The 22,107-nt window shown below is 37.9% G+C and overlaps 1 long non-coding RNA gene across 1 annotated transcript in view; it reads left to right on the plus strand.

Annotated features, from left to right (window-relative positions):
• The window catches only part of LOC138178613 (uncharacterized), a 131,657-nt gene that overhangs the window by 2,363 nt on the left and 107,187 nt on the right, over positions 1–22,107 (plus strand). The window contains exons 2-4 of the long non-coding RNA XR_011172757.1: positions 2–99; positions 858–1,164; positions 11,739–11,996. This is a non-coding gene — a long non-coding RNA (uncharacterized LOC138178613). The remainder of the gene's footprint in view (position 1; positions 100–857; positions 1,165–11,738; positions 11,997–22,107) is intronic.

Raw genomic sequence — 22,107 nt, forward strand, 5'->3', positions numbered from 1 at the left:
GAACTTTAATTTGGTACAAGATCACGAGAATTTCGATCCCATCGCTAGTTGTATGTAGCCGGTTGAGACTGATGCATAGCAGCCGATGATTTTTCCAGGGTAAGCTGTACTATTAACGCCTATTACGCCTAGAACATTTTTTACATTGTGACATGAGATGAAAGCTCTAATTAGAATCGCTAAGAGTTATTGATTACTGATTAACGCAAAAAATGTCGCAGCTCATTAGGACACAGACACAAATGAATAATGAATAAATTAATGTTTTATTGTATTCATCTTTTTTTATATTTAATTAAATAATACTCCTTGTGGTGATCCTAGAATATGAAAAGCTAAATATTGTATCAACTTTTTGTCACAGAAAAGAACATAAGGAAAAGGATCTAAATGTTTGTGGTAGGTCTCTACCTATAATGTAGGGTGACAAAGTACATATCAAGCTTTTACGAGTTTTCTCGTGAAGTGGGAACTACTTCCACCTCTGGGTAATATTAGTCTTGAGCATGCTACCATCTGTTTTCTGATGTAACCTACTTATATTTACGTTATAGAATACATTCTGCAATGTATATGGTGCTCGAATGTGAACTTGCGTAAATCTCTTATCGATAAGAAACAGAGTATTGCTCTAGTTCTTTTATCTTATAGAAAATATATTGGAATATATTTTTCGAAAGAAGCATATTTAATATATATTTTTCTAAATGCATTATTTGCAGAATATTTCAATAGAATAAAATTCCCAAATTGAAATTATAAAAATCAGAAGATCAAAAAATTTATAAGGAAATGCGTTGCTTTGCAAAATTTAGTAGTTTAAATTGTCTATGTTTCCTATTTTTTTTAAATTGTAGGAAAAAGCAATCATGAAAGAAATAAACGCGCGCGTCGCGACGCCTGCGTCACTACACCCGGCGTACATCCATGGCCAAGGTTCTCCCCGGTCACGGGCAACCCGTTATACGTAGCTGGGAGCCAACACTTGCCCGAGGTCGTCCATGACTGTCTTATTCGCCCCAAGGCTTGGGAAAAGTTGATCTCAGGAAGATCCACCTAATACGTTATGAAAATATACAATGTAGAGATGAACGTTATTTTCATGCATACAAATGATTTTACCTTGAATTAAAACATTCAAAAGAAGAACTTTGTACGTTAAAGGTAAACAAGAGTTCAATTATGATTGAACGAATACAATATTTAATTTCCTTATAGGTTATGTAAATCATCTAAATTTGGTTGAATATGAAAAATAGTTTTGTAAATGTTTAGCCAGAACGAATAATTTAGAATGTAGCGCTCTTATATCGAATCATTTTAGTCGCTTAAGTAGTTTTTTGTACCAAATCAGGTATCAAAATAGGTTTCAACTCGATTAGTGTTGATTAGCGTTATTAATGGGATCTTACACGTTGTGCTTGTTGAAAGTTGAGTCGAGGACGGATTATTGTTTAAGGATGAAAGATTCCTTAATAAAAGGTGGCTTTATTTGACCCATTATCTTCAATAGACAATTAATTTGTCTTATACATTAACAAGAATAAGCGAACTTCTATGTTCAAGAGTACAAGTTGCGTATAAACAACTCTAATTAGTGAAATAAATTCTGCACCTAACTTCAGAAAAAGAAATGCTACATAAACTTCTTCAGTACTAAAAGAAGTTTACATTGTTGACACAATTTCAGTAAGTGATATTTCTACTCTATTACCAGCCAATTAGATCATGATCAATTTTTAATTTAACTTTGAGTAACTTCAAACGTGTTCTTATTAAATGATAAATATTCTTCCACATATGTTAGTAAAATCAGAAATCTATCAATATTTTCTTTGTGTTTAGAGTTAAAGATGAAGTTCATATATATATATATATATATATATATATATATATATATATATATATATATATATATGTCGGAGATGAAAGGACATCGGAGTCCTCCCTTTGGAACCCCGGGAAAATCCCTTAACACCGTAGTCTAGATTCTATCATAGGCGTAATTAAACAATTGTCGTCTTTCGATCCGATTGTATTTGTTCAAGATTTGTGATAATGAGCTTGGGCTCGAGGCGATAGCCAGTCGCCGAACGTAGCCGCGGTCAAGGGATGAACGTTTTGCCTAACAAAGGTATGAAGTAATTCTATAGCTCTCCTTAAAAGAAATATCTCTGGCGACACATGACAGTAAACATTCCAACGGTCTCTGTCCCGTGGCCACACGCAGTTCCTATTCTTCGAGAAAGATGATTGCCAGATGTCGATGTCTCTCCACAGTACGTGATCAGCTAGCCCGAGGGCCGTTATAAACACTAATATCTAGTTACCTAAAGTCCTTCGAACAGATAAACAGTCTTTGTCCCAACTACGGGAAGATAGGGGAGATCTATTTCTTTCAACGAACGGCGTCTCCCACTAGCAACTTTCCCTCGAGGGCGGCTAGCATCTTTTTCTAACCACCGATATGGAGATTGACCAATTAGCAGCAACGCCAATTTCCCTCACCTTCTAAACGAAGGCTATCCTCGACGAATCCAAGAATCTCGTGTCCTTAGACACACCCCATCATAGTTTTCCTCTGCAGCATAATCGCGAAGGAAACTCATTCTCTCTGGTGAAGTCGTATTAGCGAGTTACGTAACGTCTGCACGCTCGGTGGATATTCCACGTTTTAACAAAGAGTCCGACTTAGATTTTGTGAGCATGTTCATCCACCATCCCGTCGACCGCGGATTCGTTATTGAGCCTAGGATCATTGTCATTAGTTTCTCGAGTATCTAATTACCACGGTTCCTTGTCCAATCCTATAATAATCGTATCTGCACTAGTCAATGTCTTCTCTATTGCTTATCGACAATGCGTAAACCAAACGACGATTCGTTTCACGCCCCTAATCCTAATTGCAATGTAAACCCGACATCAGAAGTGGGATCAGTGCCGGTTATAACAGTGCAAGAGCTTACGACCATCGTGCGCGAGTTAATTCTGTTGCTAGTGCAAAAATCGAGTGTGGAACCTAACAATTTTTCGCCGCCGCGTTTTAACCCTGAAACCGCGGGCTTCGACTCCGCTGCATGATGCGCAGCTGTTAATTTGATTATGGAGGAAAATCCTTACAATGCAGTGCCCTGAATATAATTTCAATAACGAACGTCGAATCGACTTCTACGTAGTGGAAGCACCAACTGGTGGATCAAGTCATCCGGGTGAGTCGTTTCCATTTTTACCCCGATTTTGGAGCCGAGTGCTCACTAATTAAAGAATCCGTAGTCTTGAGATTTTCTGGCAAAAGAACGATTGATACAGTAGTAATGCGAGGAATAAGAAATATTTGTACTAAACGCACATCTCAAATCTTGTCCGTTGCAGGTGTTAGTGGTTAGAGATAAATTCTTCATGTCCTCGCTTATAGTTATTTAAAAATATGATATCGCGATTGCTCGTTAAATTTCAAGCCAAGGTTTTGACGCAATATTACACAAACTAGTCTCGCTATGTGTAAAACAAAAATAATTAATGCCTGTAATAAAACCGCTGAAAACGAGATCGATGTTAATGAAGTTGACAATGAGGTACATGGTAGCGATAAAATTCGATTAATCTTTCTTTTCGAAAAATCAAAGATTCATTCGTTACGGGTTTCCTACGTACTCGCGTAAATACAGGCCAGTTAGAAATACAATTAATTGATCCTAACATCACCGTACAAAAAAAGTCCTTATAGATTCCGCGAGGAAGAGCGCAGAATAGTACGTGAGAGAATAAGCGAATTAATTGGAGCCAAATATCATAAGGCCTAGTAATTCACCGTTCGCGAGGCCTATGTTACACGTGAAGACGAACGATGGTTCAGATAGATGATTAGTAGATTTTCAAGAACTAAATAAAAATACGGTCGCGGATCGGTATCCTTTACCCCTTATTGCAGATCAAGTCGCGAGATTGCAAATGCGAGATATTTTACTAGTCTGACATGGCCAGCGGATTTCGCCAAATCCCTATTCATCCTAATTCTAGAAAATATACAGCAATGGACGATTTGGACAATAAGTTGTTGTTTTCTTCAAATTCTTTTGTGCCTTTGTTCTGTCCACACGACGTCCTTTTATTTTCATAATCGTTTTTCCGAACGGCGATATTGCGCTGACTCCGTTGAAACAAGGATTTTTGCATTTTTAGACAACCCTAATAATTTTGCAACTAATACTTTTCTAAATATTCTAATTTCTTCCTTGCTGCAATTTTAAAACCATCAAAGCGTTTACCACAGAAGTACCCAGAAGTAGTCGTACCAAGTCTTCGGTACCATTTGATCCCTTTTCTAAGAAGGCATAAGAAACCATTTGGTCGAAATAATTTATACCACACTTTTCTTCATTGTATTCGACAACAGCTGTTGGTTTTCATGTTGCGAGCGAACGAAATGAGATCGTGCTTGAGATTCCTTTGGAAACACGTATGGCACCCAACGTGCCATTCGTACATTGTTGTTTATTTGGATGATGTTCTAATTGTTGCCTACTCCATAGATCGAGTTCTAAAAAGACCATACACCGTATTAAATACCCTCGTAAATGCCAGATTTTCATCTAATTCTTCTAAATGCTCTTTCCTAAACATATCGGTACTCTATTTGGAACATGTAATTCATAACGGAGAAGTCCGCCCCAACCCGGGTGGAATGCAAACCTTGAGTTCTTTACCTGAACCAACGACCGTCACACAGCATAGACAGTTCATAGGTTTAGTTTCTTACTTCCGAAAATTCGTCTCTAAATCTTCACAGGTAATGAAACCTCTATGCACACTTACTTTCGGTAACAAAAACATAACTTGGACAGATAAACACGAAAAGAGGAGGCAAAAGGCAACTTCCATCCGGACTGATGCTTTGGCGTTAACGATATTTGACCCTGATTATCCGATAGGATTACATACTGACGCTAGTTTGGATGTATATGGGGTTACTTTAACGCATAAGGTTGAAGCTAAAAACAGGGTAGTGAAATATTACAGAAAAGGAACTAACCTTGCGGAATCTAGGTATCATTCATATGGACTAGAGACGTTAGCAGTCGTTATACGCTGTTAAACATTTTCGCCACTATTTACATGATCGAGAATTTCTTGTCGTTACTGATTGTAATTCCTTAAAGTCATCTCTAGAAATGGTGTGAAATTAAATGACAGTGTTTACAGGTGGTGGGCTTGCTTACAAACTTTTACTTTTGACATTATGTATCAAGAAGGTAAACGAGAGGCTCACGTAGATTTCTTCTCGCGGAACCCCGTAGACTTAGATCACCGTACGATCAACAAAGTCGTAGAGAAGGAAATCAATCCGACCGAAATCTCCGAAGATTGGCTATTAGCGGGACAACGTTGCGACTCCCAAATTTCTGAGATCGTCAATAAATTGCAAAACGAGGAGCTCACGGAAAATATAGCGAATATGTATGAATTACGGTCCGGTAATTCCTTCATCGTAAGATACAGAGAAAAGGCAGACCTCTCCGCTTGCCCATTGTCCCAAGAGGTTTTAGGTGGTCCGTTATTAACCATGTGCACCAGTCCATTATGCACTTAGGTTGGGATAAAACGCTTGAGAAACTGTGCGAGTATTACTGGTTCGAAGGAATGACGAAAATATGTTCGTAAATTCGTGGAGAACCGTCATGCTTGTCAAGTTTCGAAGGCAAGTTCAGGTAAAATACAAGCTGAATTACGTCCTATACCTAAGACCAGCATACCCTGGCATACAGTTCACGTGGACATAGCGGGCAAACTAAGCGGTGAAAATGATTCGAAAGAATATGTCATTGTTTTGGTCGACGTTTTTACTAAATTCGTATATCTGCATCATACTCGTAAAATAGATTCCCTTAGTATCGTTAAAACACTTAAGTATGCTATATTTTTATTCGGGAGTCCTCGCTGGATAATAGCAGACCGAGGAAGATGTTTTACAGGCAAAGAATTTCAAGACTTTGTAGAGATAAACATATTAAACTCCACTTAATGGCAACCGGTGCTAGCAGGGCCAACGGACAGGTAAAGCGTATTATGGGTACGCTAAAAAAAAATACGTTCACAACAATAGAAACGACCGGGCGGTCCTGGCAAGACGCGATCGGGGAAACACAACTAGCTTTAAATTCTACCCCCAACCGCGTGACTAAGTCGAGCCCATTGGAACTACTAATCGGTAAAACAGCGAGACCCTACGGCTTGTCCGTACCCGACAACATCGAAGAAAGAGAATTAGACATCTCCCATGTAAGACAACAGGCGATAAAGAATATAGAAGCAAGTGCCAAATACGATAAGGATAGGTTCGACAAAAACAAAGCTCAAGTAGTTAGGTTTAACCTTGGTGATTTTGTATTACGCAAAAACGAGGAAAGAAACCAAACGAAGCTAGATCCGAAATTCAGGGGTCCATTCAGGATAGCAGAGATTTTGGAAGGAGATAGGTACACCTTAGAAACTTTAGACGGTAAAAGATCATATAAGGACAGACATGACAGACTGAGAAAAACGCCAGACAGCAGCGTTCCTGCTGAGTTAGACGTCTACGATGATGACAACGACGGTGATAATAACGATGCAAGTTCACGGACCTCAGAGGATCATTAATACCACGTTGCGGCTGTGCATCCAGTGTGGTGCTCTGCGCCTTCGTAATATGTCCAGTGGGACATTCTGCGCCTTTGTAATATGTCCAGTGGGACATTCTGCGCCTTTGTAATACGTCCAGTGGGACATTCTGCGCCTTTGTAATACGTCCAGTGGGACATTCTGCGCCTTCGTAATACGTCCAGTGGGACATTCTGCGCCTTCGTAATACGTCCAGTGGGACACTCTGCGCCTTCGTAATACGTCCAGTGGGACACTCTGCGCCTTCGTAATACGCCCAACGTAGTAACACGATCCAACAATCTGAGATTCACCCGTGTACGAAATCGAAAATGATCTGTCGTGTCGTTATGGTCTGACTGATAACTCACGGAATGCAACTAGCACTTTGGATACAAATTATAACGCCACTAATTTTAGTTCTTTTTCATTTCCCTGCTTGTCAAACCTCTGAACAGAATCTTGTTATCGAAATGTACCCTCGACTTATTTGGAACATTTAATTGAATGGTAAATAATATCAGTTACGTCGAGTCTAATGTAAAAAAAAAAAAAAAAAAAAGAAAAAAAAAAAAAAAAAAAAATTTTTGCAATATTTTAGTTACACACGAGGACGTGTGATAGTCAGGATGGCCGTGTCGGAGATGAAAGGACATCGGAGTCCTCCCTTTGGAACCCCGGGAAAATCCCTTAACACCGTAGTCTAGATTCTATCATAGGCGTAATTAAACAATTGTCGTCTTTCGATCCGATTGTATTTGTTCAAGATTTGTGATAATGAGCTTGGGCTCGAGGCGATAGCCAGTCGCCGAACGTAGCCGCGGTCAAGGGATGAACGTTTTGCCTAACAAAGGTATGAAGTAATTCTATAGCTCTCCTTAAAAGAAATATCTCTGGCGACACATGACAGTAAACATTCCAACGGTCTCTGTCCCGTGGCCACACGCAGTTCCTATTCTTCGAGAAAGATGATTGCCAGATGTCGATGTCTCTCCACAGTACGTGATCAGCTAGCCCGAGGGCCGTTATAAACACTAATATCTAGTTACCTAAAGTCCTTCGAACAGATAAACAGTCTTTGTCCCAACTACGGGAAGATAGGGGAGATCTATTTCTTTCAACGAACGGCGTCTCCCACTAGCAACTTTCCCTCGAGGGCGGCTAGCATCTTTTTCTAACCACCGATATGGAGATTGACCAATTAGCAGCAACGCCAATTTCCCTCACCTTCTAAACGAAGGCTATCCTCGACGAATCCAAGAATCTCGTGTCCTTAGACACACCCCATCATAGTTTTCCTCTGCAGCATAATCGCGAAGGAAACTCATTCTCTCTGGTGAAGTCGTATTAGCGAGTTACGTAACGTCTGCACGCTCGGTGGATATTCCACGTTTTAACAAAGAGTCCGACTTAGATTTTGTGAGCATGTTCATCCACCATCCCGTCGACCGCGGATTCGTTATTGAGCCTAGGATCATTGTCATTAGTTTCTCGAGTATCTAATTACCACGGTTCCTTGTCCAATCCTATAATAATCGTATCTGCACTAGTCAATGTCTTCTCTATTGCTTATCGACAATGCGTAAACCAAACGACGATTCGTTTCACGCCCCTAATCCTAATTGCAATGTAAACCCGACATATATATTGCAGGATACAAAATATTAAAGCAAACGAATATTTAGTCGTACCAGGAAGTTCTCTTTTGAAGATTCAGCTTTACGAGCTATAAGAAGCAAGACGAGAGAAGGCCTAGTGGAGGGAACTAAAAGTAAATTCTCTTTCATGTCTTTAGATTTCTGGTTATTTTCTTCTCTTCTTGGAATGTATTACCGGTACCCATCCTTTTCTCGTGATGGAACAGGGTTTGGGAGTTGATGTTGGCTCATCCGGGGGCGGCAAGTTCAAGGTTACCACGTCCAGGTCACGTCCGGGCATGCTAACCCAAATACGATTACGGTCTGAGTACAGTGGAGAGTCGTGACAACAAACTCGAGATCCAGTTGGAGTTTGCTAGGCCAATGGAACAAGGATCTAGTCCAATTCCCCTTTCAGGATTACACTCCTGAGCGGGTCTGTGGCTTCCTCGTTCTTCCGGAATGTTTGAAAGATATCGTGTCGCCGTTGATGCTATTAGTTCTGCGAAAACCTTTAATCGCGTGGGGAAAACTGGACTGTTTTCGTAATCCGATGAAACGTTTGTACGTTGTGACCCGACCTTCTTAACTTCGACGTTGCTTCTTCTTATTTTCAGATATCTTATTAAAAGATAGCTCCTCTCTTCTTTTTTCTTCATTTCGTCCATTTTTTTTAAAAGCCTGTTTGTTTTTCGCTCGCGTTGTTTTTCGCAAGTAATCCGACGTTCTTGGGCGCCTGTGTCAATTTATCGCGCGCATTTCAGATATCTTCCCGATTACGAAATTAACAGCGAAATTACGAGCCGATTAAAATTCTGGCACAGCTTTTTAAACGCGCTCTCGCGGTTGATTGCGATTCATGCAGTTGCATCATACCTGTGAAAGAACAATAATACGTAGTAGCTGTAGACTGTTTCATGTCGATTACCTTGAACAAATAGAGTCCCTGTATATTATGGATACAATTTCAGTCTTTTAGCTTGTTAAATTAATAAAATCATCTATTGTGATACGTTGTTATTATTAATTATCACGATCGATGAGAATCATTGAACGTATATTCATTAACTGTTTAGATTCGAGTTAAATTTTACTTATAAACAAATAGAATCTTTTATTGTGTAAATCCCAATTTCTTGTGACATTCGATCTTCTGATTTTTGTAGTTGGCATTTGGACCGTTTTATCAATTTCTATCTTTTTTATGACTATATGCCGTAATATAAAATTTTTATATTTTGCACCTATCCATCTGTGATGTATACAAAAGGATGCAATGCGCCGCAAGTTATCCACGTTGTTATTGCGCTTAGTCACGAGGATTATCGCCTCGTAATAATGTCACTAGGACGTCTCATTATGAAACACCCACCAAACACGCGATTTTCTGGAAAGAAGCGAACCAAATGAGAAAATATTCTTGTTTATAACTTCCTCGAATTTTATCATCTAACACGTGCTTCGTTATAGATGTTCATATAGTGCAACATTGTTGCTGATGTCACCATCGACACGTAATAACAATTAACGATTCTATGGAATCATCTGAACGTCGAATTAAAATTACAAAATTTTCGTTATTTCCCGTAGCTACATAGGAAATGTTGTAACATTCATAACTTCATAATCCTATTATGATAATACAATCTTATGTCATTAATAATGGCTCCCTTATTGCTAATGGGAGTCAATGAAATTTCATTTCTTTCACGAATTTGCCTATCGTCTCGTTTTTTCTTGATTTTTACCAAAGTGATTTCAAGGAGTTTTCCATCTGACAAAACCGACATGTTTCATTTTCAACGGATTACGATTCCACAAGTGAATGGAAGCTCCGCGAGTGGTTTTCCATTAAAATAGCCACAGTGGTTGATCAATCATGGTTGGTTTCACAAGAGGCAAAGTTTGTTCGCAGATTTTCCTACCGACAATCGTACCGCTTGCCTACCATCCGATTCACGTTTCTCCTCGGAGTTGGGAAATACATTCGCTCTCTTTTCCTATTTTCCGCGTGGGACGTGCATTCAAGCGCGTCAACCTTGAACTTCATTCGCCTCTTCGTTTCTCTCTCTCTCTCTCTCTCTCTTTCCTCTTTAACTACCCTGTCCTGTTCTTTTTCGCTATATCTCTCTTTCTCTCTCTCTCTCCTTCTCTCTGGTTTTCTATAAACAACTTTTCTATTTTTCTCCACTCTCTTATCTCTCTATCAACGTGCGCCGTTTTCCTCTCTCCTACTCTCTTTCGTTTGATTCACTGACGTCACGGCTATCGACCCGAAATCCCAAGACTGGGTCTGTGTGTTTATACTTGCATACACGTGGAGTATTCGCACGTGTACGTTTCTTTTGATACGCTCTACCATTTAATGCATCTCGTCGCATACGAACTCATGATTCGCGTGAATCACACGCACATTTTCGTTATGTTGTTGGGGAGTACATTCGCGATGCCATGGGACGATATCGAACCGGTTTGTCATTAACAGGGTTTACATGGAATTTACAATTTCATTTCGTAAGAATAAATTATTCTGTCGTTCAATTGGAATACGTAGAACGATGGATGATAACTATTTACGACTATGTCGTTGATTGTAATTGTCATGATACTGAAGAATTACGCTTTGACATTGTTTCAAAAGTCTTATGAAATTAGATACTACAAGAAAACTTGGTTCTCTGTATTACAAAATGTAACTTCTATCAACATAGATTTCAGAAATCCAAAGAAGTTGAATTCTGTAATAAAAGTTTTTCCACTTTTGTTTTACAAGAAAGAGGAGATTAAATCCTATTACATTATCAATTACATACATCAATTAGAATGATATAATACCAATCAATACATATGTTGTAATACTAATATACTAATAAGAATTAGCGATGGCCTCGAGAATATGCATCAATGGAGAGTGGTAAAACAATGTTTCAAAAGTTGAAGTAATTTCCGAGATTGCAAGCTAAAACTTCCTTCTTTGCCTACAAAATTCTCGAGCAATCTGAACGATTGAACGCCGCGATACAATCTCTCAAATTACATCGGCTATAGTTTCACTCTTTATTACCTTCTTCTTGTATACATGTACTTATTCATATTATGGCACAATCTTTCAACAAAATTTACAGCAAAATCTTCTGGAAAAGTTCTTTATCTCTAGACTATTTTGTTTCCAAGATACATACGAGATAATAAAGATTTTTCTAATCTCGTAACAAGACTATCATTATTAGTTCAAACCACGATATCTATGAATATGAATCACGTATTCGATTTTAATATATCGTTCCCAAACAAATAATTAAAATTTATTAGTGTACGATAATATAAGATTACGATAAATATTTCTTTTAGCCGTCAGTTTCTCGTTAATTTATATATTTTTATCAATATTTATGTGTTTTTGTCATGAAATGTTTAAAGTGTATAATTTTCTCTGATATATTTAACTATGTTTAATTACAGGTGATTCATCGAGGTAGCCGAAATTTGGAGCAGTTTCTACATTGCGTTATGATTAATTTTTGTTGACGCGCGTACGTGCTCCAACTAGACGTCACGTCCTCGTGACCTGTATGCAGCTGTGTGCACATAGTGTACGTCAGTGTAAGCTCATGTACGTCGTATCGAGACACGTCAAGGCCAGAACCGTAGAGGCGAGGATTCACGATGGAAAATCACGATCACGACGACGGAAAAAATGGAGCTTCCTGCAAAATTCAGGTAATAATTGCTCTTCGCGATCATCATTAACATTCCTGTTTGACCTAACATTTCATTAATATACGTACTATGTAGTAGTATGCGTGTATATTTATTATGTATTGTATTTTGCGATGTATGAATTAATCAAAAGATCATATGTACAATTAACTTTATAAATCGTTGGGTTCATTTAGAAACCAAATGCTGCCTCTTAAACGGACTGCGCAACTGGAGATTTCATGTGATTAGAAAGAATCAGGGTATCGAGGATAATGGAGTAATATTCCAGTAAGGCAGCAATCGCATTAAACCCATTGGTTTTTCCTCTTTTCGAGGATTTTATTCTGATTACCGCTGGAAATTCCGTTTTCGACATTAACATAAAATGTACTTTGAGTGTACAAGCTTAGCTTGTGTGGTCGGATAACAAAGGAAAAATAACGAATAATAGCGGTCACCCGTTTTAGACGACGATCCTAAGAATATGAAAAGTTCAATTGTATACTAAGAATGATCTCGTTGGTAAGAGGTAGACCGGCGTCAACTGAAAAGCCTATCTTTAATGATCAGCCTGCGGTAATGGCCCATTGTAAAGTGTAAGTCAGGTGATATAGCGATGTGTGTGTTAAGTGTCCTTGACATCTGCGTCCTTGTCAAGAATTTTTCCGCATTCGATTGTTGTTCCAAGCATGCTCCGCGAACTGCAAATAGAGAGGAGGGAGAAACAGGATAGAGAGACGGAATCCGGAAAGTAGAAGAAGACGGAAAGATCGGTTGTTGAATGGTGGACGGCACTCGACCTTCGTTGGGAACTACCTACATGGTAAAAGATAAAGCAGACAACCGGGCAACACGTAGAGAAGCTATACAGTGCGTCACAAAAGTATTTGAACACCTATAGAAATGTTTTCTGAGTATGTCAGGTAGTTTGAATATGAGAAAGTTACATGCAACGTACATAACACTATTAAAATTTTCTATGATAAGTATCTAAAAACGATCATGAACCATTGTATATCGTTCATTTGTATTAGCTCGTGATGGCAAGGAAATCATTTGTTTTTGAATTTCGAAGATACTACTTGTCGATCGACTTTCAGGATTGTTTAAATTGAGAAGCACGCGACAGAACCGGCGCTTTGTCACTTTATACATCGCATGATGCCTATAAAGAGGCAAATTGCGAAACAGAATACAAAAAATAGATCGTCGAGGAGTACATTAGTAATTGAAGTCTTATAAAAATAGAATTCGTTTCTTCATTTGTAATTATAATATGGTGACCGCGTCTTCGTTGAACGTATGTGCTTACGTCTCTTTAATAGACGTGACTTCGTTGAGATTTAAGTAACATGATACGTTTGTAAAATCTACTATGATTTAGTTAGGATCGTTAAACAGGCCATTACTAGCAGACAATTTGTAATTTCGTTTGGTTATTAACGCCTTGTTGAAGTATACAGCTTTTCAAAACATCGTAAAGCACCGGGGAACCTTCTGTCAAATATTTACAACCTCTACTTTTCTCTCATAATCGACTACACCTGAAACTGGGGAAACATCGCGTCCTGTTCTTTTGACTGTTCGAAATTTACGGCTCCTTGTGGACCGTTACGCCTTACGCTTTGAATCCCTTAAATATTCGGCCCTGAAATATCGTAATGGATTTGCAGGGGTCGAAGAGTAAGTTGGCATGATTTGCGACCTCTGTTGCTCCGTATTCTTTTCGTCTGTTCTCGCAAAGAAACACATCGTCGCAAAAATATACATTTTTTCTTTAGACACGCCAAAGGGAAGCCTTGAACCGTCTCTTTGTTACATTGAATGTATTACAAAGTTTCGGGATCGTTCGATTCATTCCTTAGACTCTCTAAATCATTTAAAAAAAAAAGGTGATCAGATGCTCTTGTACACAATCGAATTAGTATTTAGTGAAGTATTACAAGTCATAAATACTAATAGATTTTGTTGACCAGATAGGATCAACGTAATAAAGTTGCACAAGTAAATTTTACAGATTTCAAGTCACTCGCACGCGTAACTATAATTATAAACTTTTAACTAGTTACTAATTTCGATATTAGTGATCAGCGATATCACTCGTAACAGATACCAGAGATACCACTCAGCACGTAATATTAGTTGTATTACTACAACTAATGTTAATAAAATCATCAATTTTATTATTGATCGACAAGAGACAAATTACAATCTGTAACTTGTATAATTACGACATTGTATAATTAGAGCTTAGATTACGACATTTTGAAAACATTCGAACTTATACAAGCAAATACAAAAATAGCCCTATATCTCTTTGAAATCATATCGTCGTCATTTCTACCGTCTAATATCATTTCAGATATATTCTCCAACATCCTTCAGAACGGCGATTCTTTTATTCTGCCCTTTGAAATCGTATACGAGATTTACGGACACAGGATCGTCGTAAAAAGCATTGGAGGCCTTCGAATTTACCTGTGAATAAAAACCATGGCCCTAAAGTGCTCTTAAACCGTCTGGGAGCTCTAATGTGCACTGTTATACGACTGGCGCGATCTTTCTGTCGAACAATGCCTCGTAAAATACTCGATGGCCTCAGGCTCGTGTCGCACGATCGCTTTACTGCCGTCACTTCGCAACGATGATAATGACAAAGTGACTGATGAGACACACGCGATCGTTCGCTGGTAACGAAGGATTTTGGACCACGTTCAATGGTACGCGAATCCTGGAGTTCACGATGGCGCCTGTTTCACGAACGCGTTTCCCGTTCTGATGTTAAAATACATCGAGACGTATCGACGAAGGTCAACCTGTTATTTAGTTGTTATTAATAACCGTGACTACCACCACGTCACGAGCAAATTTCGTGTCCGTGTAGTGTCAGGACATATACAAGCTTCTGCCTCGGAAATAGTCGGCATTCTGAATGAACAGTCGCCATTCGGTCTAAATACATCAAAAGTGTATAAGGCTATTCAAGATGTCTATTATTAAGAGTGATTCCAAGAAATTCGATCGTTGCTTTGAAATCTGACCACTTCTTGTACCATTCGGTATACTCGAAGATTTTATGGAAAGGAAAACAGGGAATTCGTCAAAGTATCAAAATTAAAGGAATATAATTTACAAAGAATATCCATTAAAAATGTAATGAAAATAATGCGACTTGTTGTTGGTATAATTTTGCTTATGGCAAATTCATCATTCTCGCGCTGTTTAAAATAGGATCGTGATGCGTAGAGTGGGCGAAGAAGCGTGTTGTGCCATTCCAGCTACCAAAGCAGGTTCGATTTCCGTGTGCGCGCCACTGCGGTTATTGTTAGAGCAACGAAGTTACGTGCTCGTTTACTCAAGTGGTTGATATACTGGCTTTAACATGTGAGCACGTGTGTGTAAAACAGAGGCCAAAGTGCACCTATGCCCGCGATTTCAGGCTAAAAACGGAGCCAAGGATATCGGGACGATAAGCAGGGCTAGGGTAATCCAAGCCCAATACCGTGGCTGTTCTTTGTTGACCAAGGACTGTCATCAATTCTAAAATTGTTCTTCCAGTTTGTTCTACGATTCCGCTCGATCGTCATATAAAGCATTCAACCCTTATTCAACAAGTACATAAGTCAGTTTGAAGTTGTAATACGACGATGGCGACTATGATGGTTTGGGGTACGTTTAGAGGAAAATTCAATAACTTTGATTTTTGATAACTAAAAGTATAGAAGTAATAGATATACATACACGTGGTCACAGTACTAGCGTCTAAATATTTTACATAAATTTTGAAATACTCAAACGATAAGAATGTAAAGCAGTTTTATGATATTTTCAATAGGAAATAGAAATGTAGAAATGGGTAAAAGAAATGTAGAAATGAGTATCCAGATTTCCAATTGTCTGTATCAGGATTAAATCGTAATTTAGCTAAGATGAAACGTGCCATTTAGAAAAGAGGCGGATTAGAAGTACGAATTGCTTCTTCGTTTTTGCAAGGAACTCTGAAAAACCAAGTAAGTGCCTCTAAAGGTCGGCATAAGAAGATTTTCTTATTTCGCTCTCTTCGTTTACCTTCAACCAGCTTTATAACGACTGCTTTACTATTTGTGCATCCTTGGTCGAGGCGAAGGTTAACCAAGGCAATCTCGTTGATTCATCAAGGATCATCTTTATCTTAGAGAAAGCGGGACTTTCTACAGATGTTTACGAAAGTTATAAGGTACCAAGGGCAACTTCTCGAAACCGAGTTTTCACCGCATGGAACGCTCGATAAAGCTTTGCGGTTTCATGCCTAAATCTCGGATCGATGCACGCTGTGAACGATTTACATTCCGACTCATGTTCTTAGGGAACTTTTGTTCGGTACAAACGGTCCAAAATCTTCAGAACCGTTCTCTTGCTTTCGTTCTATCATTTATTTTATTCTACTGACATAACTGTATCGGCGTGTATTTACGAATGCCACAATTCTTTCCTACATTGTTAGCCCTTAAGGATGTTCCTTTCTTAGTACTACGGTAATTCAAAGTATTGTACAAGTCGAAGTTCTTTCGTATTCTTATAAGATACATTAGATTCAGCTAGAATCAAACATACGATAAACACTTATTATTCACGTTATAGTACCACGTTAGAATAATTTACTTATAATTCTCAATGAGAATTGATTGTAAACAAAAAAAAAAGTATTCTTATAAGATCTATTGTATAAACACTTATCACTGAATTCTTTAGATTATGTAGCTCGAATCATTCGTGGAAGTCATTGCGTGTAAATTCGAAGAGGGATTTTGTGATATTTCTATACTACCACAAGCATCTTATTACATTTATAGAGCGTATAGAGCGTAACATAGGATCTATATAGCATCTATATACCTTTTTAAGATAATTGTCTTTACATTTAGTTTTATCATTATCAACTTTCTACGATAGGATCAAAATATCTTTAAATGATCAAAAGTCTCGATATGTCATTTACCAGGATTATAAGTGTTACTTAGGAAAACACGAACTTTATCAAGCATCGATGAAGAATACAATTAAATGTTCAAAAATTAAGTGATCTAGCCTCGAGCTAATATACATCGTCGGAAATCGTTTATAATTCAACGGTGTCGAGGAGTGAACAACCTGCAACACAGCTTAAATACGATTTAAACATCTACGAATATAAATATAATTCATTTTCATCTACCCGAACATATTCGTACACATAATGTAACACACATGTCACTTACTCCAGTCATATAATTGCCATATATACAAATTTTCGCGACAGCTGTACCGCGTCTGTCTGAATGAACACATTAGCCTCGTTTAAACAGATTTATGAATCACTATACATATCCAATAACGTATATCACCCACGAGGGGGTTATAAACGCCAACGTGAAAATATATTGATCATCACCAGCGAAGAAGTGAAACGAAATTCGAAGGGTCTATGATTTGCTCATGTAATAGTCGTATTTCGAAGGTGTGTTTGCCGCGGGCAGAAAAATTGGTCGTTTTATGCTGGCCGGAGGAAGGCATCGACGTAATTGAAAGAAATACAATTCGTCAGGTACCCGCAGCCATAAATCCGACCAACGGGTCGTAAAACGGTCGATTCTTTTCACTTTCGTTGAGCGGTGAAATGTGTGTCAGGAGGTCATCGGGCCATTGGCCGTGTTCCACTTTCCGAGTTCCTTTTCCCTTTTCGAGATCGAGGACCACGCCGCGCTCTCTTCGTGTGTTCGCGTTTCGTGAAAGGGGGGAATCGATACAGAAAGGAAAAAACGGAACGCCTTTTTCCTTCTTACTTTTACACGCCGTGTTTCGTTTGCCAGATTTCGCAACCAGTCACTCTTCCATCGCGTTACTTCCCTTTTTGGTCTGTTTGCATTCGACGATTTTAAGCTTTCACGACCCTGATTTACGCAGTTGCTACTATTTGAGTTTTTTTTAATTCTTTTTTTTTGGTGTGTTACATTTAATAGGAATTATATCTTAATGTTTCGCTAGATATTAGGTAGATAAGAGAATCCTGTAATTTCATTTCGTGCATTGTAATCTAATAATATTCGGTCATGAAATGATTTATTAAAAACATCGAGGCAATTTCTGTTCTGTAACATCGGCTCGAATTCTTTCAGTCATTTAGATTATTTGATTATTTAATTTTTCCAAATTATTTAGGAAATTTAGTGAGTATGAATTGATTATCAAAGAAAACAGAATAACATTCTAACTCTGTAACTTATTTATCTATTAATTACATAATTCTAACGTTATTAACAGGATGAAGTTAATGCTTATTCCTACTTTCGTCGTACTCTTTCTTTTCATGTACGGGTCGAGGTAATCTCGAAAATTTATCGTGGGATATTTGTAAGAACATTCGGTGGCGTCGATATTTAAAAAACGTTGATTAATGTCAGCTCGTGTTTCCTCTGCGCGTGTTTCTCTGTACTATCCGAAATAATTTAAAAGATATAGCGCACCATGAAAGAGTTACGATGAAGTTCAACGGTTCTGATATTTGGAAAATTTTGATTAACGCGCCTAATTTCATTCTTACACTACGATCTTAATTGATTAATATAATACTAACATAATAATAATAATGTAATATATGCACAGGCTCACGCAAGTATTCGTCCACTTTTAAATATCTTTTATAAATATGTTATCAATGTTATACGAAACATTTTGAGATTTTATTAGCATTGTAATGAGATTCGATTATCATGATTTGTTCTATTTCGAAAACAATATATCCGCATCGCGGGACAATAAATCTTTCTGATACTCGATGAAGCAATTACGATAGAAAGTGTGACAGTGCAGGCTGTAAACTTGTTTAATGACTGTTGCATCGTTGAAATGAATTTACGTAATCACACGAGAGAAAAAGGCATTAGACGTCGAAAGGGCAGACAGGTATTAATGATTGTAACCGTAGTTTTCGCGCGGACGTATCACTTTAGGCGATAATTTATCTTCGGTTAATTAGGTATGTCGTTCATTAAATTGTTAATCAGCAATTGCGATTCCACGTGTCGATCATATAAATAGCAATATTAATAGTAATATTTCTATCCATATTCAGAGAGATATTATTATAGCAATAGTCAGCACTTCAAAACATAGTTCTAAATATCACTATTCTGGCTCATGAAAGATTTAAACACGTACGATAAAAAACTTCTATATATGTATGATGCATATGTTCAATGTGTTATATAAAACATCTTGAAGTTTCATTAGCATTATAATGATACTCGACTGTTATGACTATGTTGGAAGAGTTTGAAACAGGTCTGGAAATATACATATAGGAATTACAAGCTATTCACTGCAAGTATATATTTCGCATCGATGACAAAAGTATTTCGATAATCGATTACTTAAATACATAATAAATGTCAGTATTCGGTGGGGCCATATTTAACATTTATTCGTTCTATACATATTTTATTCTTTTATTAAATATATGTCTGCGATAAATGTATTGTAATTTCTACGAACATTTTCTGCAGGTTGATCTTTTTTTTAACCAATAGAAAAAAAGAAAAAGAAAGAAAATTCCCTTCGTGCTTAAAATGTTTCGTACAACACCCATAACATATTCGTAAAAGCTTTCTATAAATATTCCACCACTTCCGTCAATTACTCTATGTAAATATACACCGCGCTATGTAATATCGTTTTACTTTATTTGGTCGTAACAACATCGTTAAATAGCGATACGATGCGATGGTATGGTACATTAATGGCCGCGTTATTATCAGTTCGTCGTAAATACGCGATACAGATGACGGCGAATCGCGTGTAATCGGGTAGCCATTAATATCAGTCCGCCTCGTTGATATAATTTCAACGGCGACCGCGACTACTTATCCCGGAAACGGCTTTCACTTTCTCCCCCACTAACGCGGGTAACTTTCACTAACGAGGCCTCCGCGAAACGACTCGTGCGCGCACCTACGATAGTAGATCGGTAGAGAGGAGAGAGAGAGAGAGAGAGAGAAAGAGCGAGAGAGAGAGAAAAAAGGGAACTGAGAGGAAGGATGAATCGGGTTTCTGGGTCGGTCAGGAAACAAAGCGAAGCCCCGTTGTCCCTTCGTCCTCGCTCGACGACCTCGTGAATTCGTTGGACGAGAGGATGCCAGCCTTTCGACGATCGAAATTTCCCTTCCACTCCGATGAATGACATTGAAAACGATTAGTGTACGATGTCGTGAAGAATGTTCGTTTTGTACGTACACGGGATGTTTGAAGAGGTTGCGTGAACTGCTAAATAGTAAGGGACACGAAGAACCACGATGAAGAAATTTCCTTTGTCCTCTCGTTGTTTGAGCTTTGACATCGTCATCTTCCATTCAAGGACGCTTTTAAGTTGCCTTTACGAGTTTTTTCAAACGTATTTTATTGGACGAATATTAACGGTGCTTGTGATTTATGTTATTGGATTCTACAAGTTTCTTTCATGTCACAGTTTAACCTATTCTCTTGTGATTTCTTTTTAATGGATACAGCGGTTTGCTAGGAGCTTCTGACCAAAGGGTAATCTTATTGCATCGTCGAGATAAAGAGTTTGTAATGTACGTATAGGATGTACTTGTTGTTCTTTGTCCGAAAAATTTTAGAGAGAAGAAGTTATAACATCGAAGGTAAAGTTAATGTTAAAAAGGTGTGAATAAATTTTGGAATATTTTTTAACCAACACTTAACATTTCATCAAGTAACACTTTTGTAATATTCTCCAACAAAAATAAAGCTTTAAACGAACGGAGCGAAATTTCGGTTGTTACGCAACTTCGAATTAAGAATTTTAATGCAAACTACGATCGTTTGTCAAGTAACTAACATTGGCATTCGGAGATTAAAATAATCCTGGTTCTATTATTCAACATCAGCCTTCGAGTAACTTACTTAACTAGCCATAAAGATTCTCAATGACTCTAGGAATAAAATGGTAGAATCGTCTGAACGTCTGTTGACATATTTTTCGGAACCGTTCGAGCTTGTTAACTCTAGGGACAATCGTAAAGTCAAATATACTTGACAGACAGTCGCAATTATGACAGGCAATACAGGTCTGCGTCGATACTTGTAAATACATAAACCTGTAAACGACGAGCTCGAGGAGGCACGAGGAGGCACGCGAGGGCCACGCTCGCAGGCGACCTTGTAAAACCGGAAGACGCCTCTGCGTTCCTCTTGATCGTTTTACAAGAACACGTATCTCTCTGTCGTGTGTCGACACGATCTCACTTCTTTTCTTTCTCAAAACTGACGGTTTTGCCGATGGTAAAGGCTCGATCGTAAAATTCCGTTCTGGCGACCTGGCGTACTGGTGTCCTGGCGTCATCGCGACAGATGTTCCTGCTTTTAGATATAGTTTTAACGTTCTCTACCATCGTTACGGTCACAGACCGAGAAATTGTTGCGCGTGGCTCTAGAATTCAGCATATGAGAAAGCAAGTAATCGTCCGTGAGAAGAACCTACGTATTTCTCCTTTTACTTTCTTTTATTTTTACGAATTTTATTTGTTAAAGGACTGGAAAAAATTGACTAAATTGAATACTAAATATTACTAGGTTCGTAAATAAATGATAATGTAGAAAATAATCTAAGGGATCTTAATATAATGTACGTGAGAGATTATCGATGAATATCGTCGAGCGAGAAAGAAAGCAAGAGATCTTAGTACAGTGAGAAATTATTAGAAACTATCTTTTTATGAATTTTACTAATTTTAAATATTTCTGTTACGGGCGAAATTGCAACAATAGGCAGATACAGAGGAAATTTCGTTACAGAAGAAATATAGAATTATAAAAATCCTAAGGAATAATAATCTAAAGAATAATAGAATTAGAAATGATCAAATGATAATTATATAATTGAAATACAAAGTCTGGAATAATTTATATATAAAAAGATCAAATAGATATTTAAAAATTCAAATCAATTTCTAGAAAATTCACATTACGATTAAAGAGAAGTTTCAAAATTTCTCTTCGAATTCGAATTTCTTCCATCAAGCAACTACTTCCTTCTTAACTTTCTAATATCCAAATCCTCTCAAAGTAGGTTTACTCAGCTTTGTCTGTTATTCACCGAATCGCTATCGCGTTGTGC

Source organism: Bombus flavifrons, chromosome 3 (assembly GCF_040668555.2).
Source record: "Bombus flavifrons isolate JBK064 chromosome 3, iyBomFlav1_principal, whole genome shotgun sequence".
In the NCBI taxonomy this organism is placed as follows: domain Eukaryota; kingdom Metazoa; phylum Arthropoda; class Insecta; order Hymenoptera; family Apidae; genus Bombus; species Bombus flavifrons.